We start from the raw sequence: 2705 nt of genomic DNA, 5'->3' as shown, positions 1-2705 counted from the left end.
CCGTGTCCCGGCCTTGACAGCCTCCTCCCCCGCTCCGTGTTCCCACTAAAGCCACGGACCCTTCCCCCACCTGCTCTGCACCTCCGGGTCTGCGCCGGGGATGAAGCGCCCGGCTAATATAAGCGTGTTTACATTAAAATATAAGGACAATTACACCAGCCGATCTAATAGTCGGCTCTGTATATGTTACCAAGTACTTAGGGCTCTCTTTTGGAAAGCCATTATGCCCACGTGATTCCCCTCAAAGCCTTTCTGGAGGATTTTGTTTTGACAGGAGGACATTAAGGGGTTGAAACTGATAGCATAAGCACATCACTTACACACTTTGATCATATCGGCCCATAATTCTGCTAGAGAAAGTCTTGTATATATTAGGAAGGAAATTAATTTTATGGCTGCTGTGGCTTTGCTGGTTAATGGCCCAGCAAGTCGACTGGCCCCAGCAGGCCAGCAACGGGAGGAGGACTCACGGCTCTGCCTCCCAGGCTCACCGTGCACCGCTGGGGAGGACGATCCCGGAGGGGAAGACCAAGCGGGGTTGGGGTGGGGGGGACACTAGCCAGCAAGAGCCCCCCTCCGAGGTGCGGGACGCGGTGGCTGCCACCTGTCACCTCTGCCCTAGCCTCTCGCCAGGCTTGTCCCAGCTGAGATGCGCCTGGGGCTCTCCCTGCAGGACGAGGGCTTGCCCCAAGCCCGGAGCCCACGTCACAAGCTATCGGGCTTGAGAGGAATTCAAATGCCACAGCGCGGGACAGCTGGATGGTGAAACGGTATCGTGCATGTGCGTGCATCAGGAAACCACGCTAGAGAGAAGAAAGGAATTTAAACAGCGGGGGTGACCTCTCCCAGCCGGTTTCTCCATCCCACCACCACTCTGCTCCAGGAGCACTCGCCCCAAAGTGGGCGCACGGTGCCGGATGGGAACAAGGGCTCCCGGGTTCTTCCTGGCTCCCGTGCACCGAGTAGGATTCAGGGGCGGGGGTGGGGGTGGGGGGGCCGGGGGTGACAGAGTTTAGTACAACCTGGCCCTAGCCGGCCACTTCATCTGATCACTTCAAATGAAGAAACACCAAACTGTCCTTAGATCTGAGGGACAACGAGGTATCAAGGCGTATTTCAGGGACGCGTGTGGGCTTTGCCTTTCTGGGGGATTTTAGAACTTCACTTTCCCACCAAAGGTCACTCCGTGCACTTTCAACAAATGAATTCAAGTCGATTTTTTTTCAGCCGTGACAACCATCCCCAACGTCTTCATCAGGGCGGAGGGGTGGGGAGCGGGGGGTTACCGTGGAAGCTGGTGATGGGTGCGTGGGGCGACCTTACGCCACTCCGTTGACTTTGTGTATGTTTGAAAGCTCTCATCATAAAAACTAAAGAAAAACACGTCAGGCTGATCTTACAGTGACCTCATCTCCATGCTCTTGGCATTCTAGAATGCTCGCCGGAGACCAGGAGAAAGGGAAGGATGGCTATCTCCCAGCAGGAATCGAGCGGGACTCCTAGTAAGTGTTGAAACGTAAGAATGTCATTCATCACAAGTGTTCTGTCTTTGTTGCTGGTGAACGAAAGGAGGGAGGGCTCTCTGGCATAGAAAGAATGCCAGAAGACAAGGCATGAATTTTGTCGGCAGGTGACCGGCGTTCAGACCCCAGTTCCGTCACTGTGGGCCCCGAGGCCAGTGGCCTGACCTCTCCAGGGCTCTGTTTCTCTACCTGCAAAACAGGGACCATCACGACTGGACAGGGTGGCAGCATAACCACCCGGGGAGAACGCCGGGCACACCCCAGGCTAACAGCCGCCACCGGCCACGCGGGTACACGCTTTCCCGCTCAGCGCGGCTTCTGTGTCCGATAACCACACTGCGACTTCCCTCTGGGCAACTGAGCTTGCTCCCACTTCCAGCCCACGTGGCTTCGGTGCTGTGCACTCCGCCCCCCTCCCCCGTGAACATGGCCATGTGACTCAGGATGACCAATCACCGCCCCCTCTTCCTGCCTTTGGGATTGGCTGGCTGAGACCATGTGACCCGATGAGAGCCAATCGGGCTGATGCATTGTAGACGGTCGCCGGATCTTTTAGCGGAGGAGCGTGTTCTTCTGGTGCCTTGCAGGTGAACACAGGAGCCTCGAGTTGCCGTCAGCCGCTTGGGAAAGCCAAGGCGGGGAGTTTGAACGTAGGGAAACAGAAAGAAAGCCCCTAGATGAAGCCATTCCACAATCCATCGACTTTTTCAGCTACGCCAGCCAATAAATTGCCTTTGGGGCTTAAGTCAGTTTCTGGTTTTCTGTCATTTGCCATGGAAAATCCCATGGGGTGCAAATTGCTGTTGCCTTTATTATTATTATTGGTGAGACTAGCCGATTTCCGTAGCTATTATATGAAACTTCTCCCTGAGCTGGTGCCCTTTGAGATCTGTTATCCCAAGATGATGTTATTCACCCACAGCTTTGTGATTTGTGGCCCTCGTCACCAGTGTCATTGCTGCACCATGCGTGAGCACAAAGACTCTGGTCTGACACTGCGAAAGCGGGGGAGAAGGGACGGCACCCTGCCAGGCAAATCCCCCGAATGCCCAGTGCCCTAGCAGGACCCCTAGTGTGTGCCTAGTGGGGTGGTGAGTCCAGACATCCCCCAACACACTTTGGGGTAGGCACGGGGGCTGTTTATGCTCCTGGAACTTCAACGAGGCAACAAAAGGGCTAAGA

At 55.4% G+C, this 2705-nt stretch overlaps 1 long non-coding RNA gene across 1 annotated transcript; it reads left to right on the top strand.

Annotated features, from left to right (window-relative positions):
• The first annotated feature begins 1282 nt into the window (after positions 1 to 1282).
• On the top strand, positions 1283 to 2272 carry LOC125914153 (uncharacterized). Its single transcript, XR_007455225.1, has 2 exons — positions 1283 to 1502; positions 2111 to 2272. It is a non-coding gene; the product is annotated as an uncharacterized LOC125914153 (long non-coding RNA).
• Positions 2273 to 2705: the final 433 nt, after the last annotated feature.

This window comes from Panthera uncia, assembly GCF_023721935.1.
Source record: "Panthera uncia isolate 11264 chromosome D3 unlocalized genomic scaffold, Puncia_PCG_1.0 HiC_scaffold_8, whole genome shotgun sequence".
NCBI lineage: Eukaryota > Metazoa > Chordata > Mammalia > Carnivora > Felidae > Panthera > Panthera uncia.
This window is presented reverse-complemented; position numbering and strand designations above follow the sequence as displayed.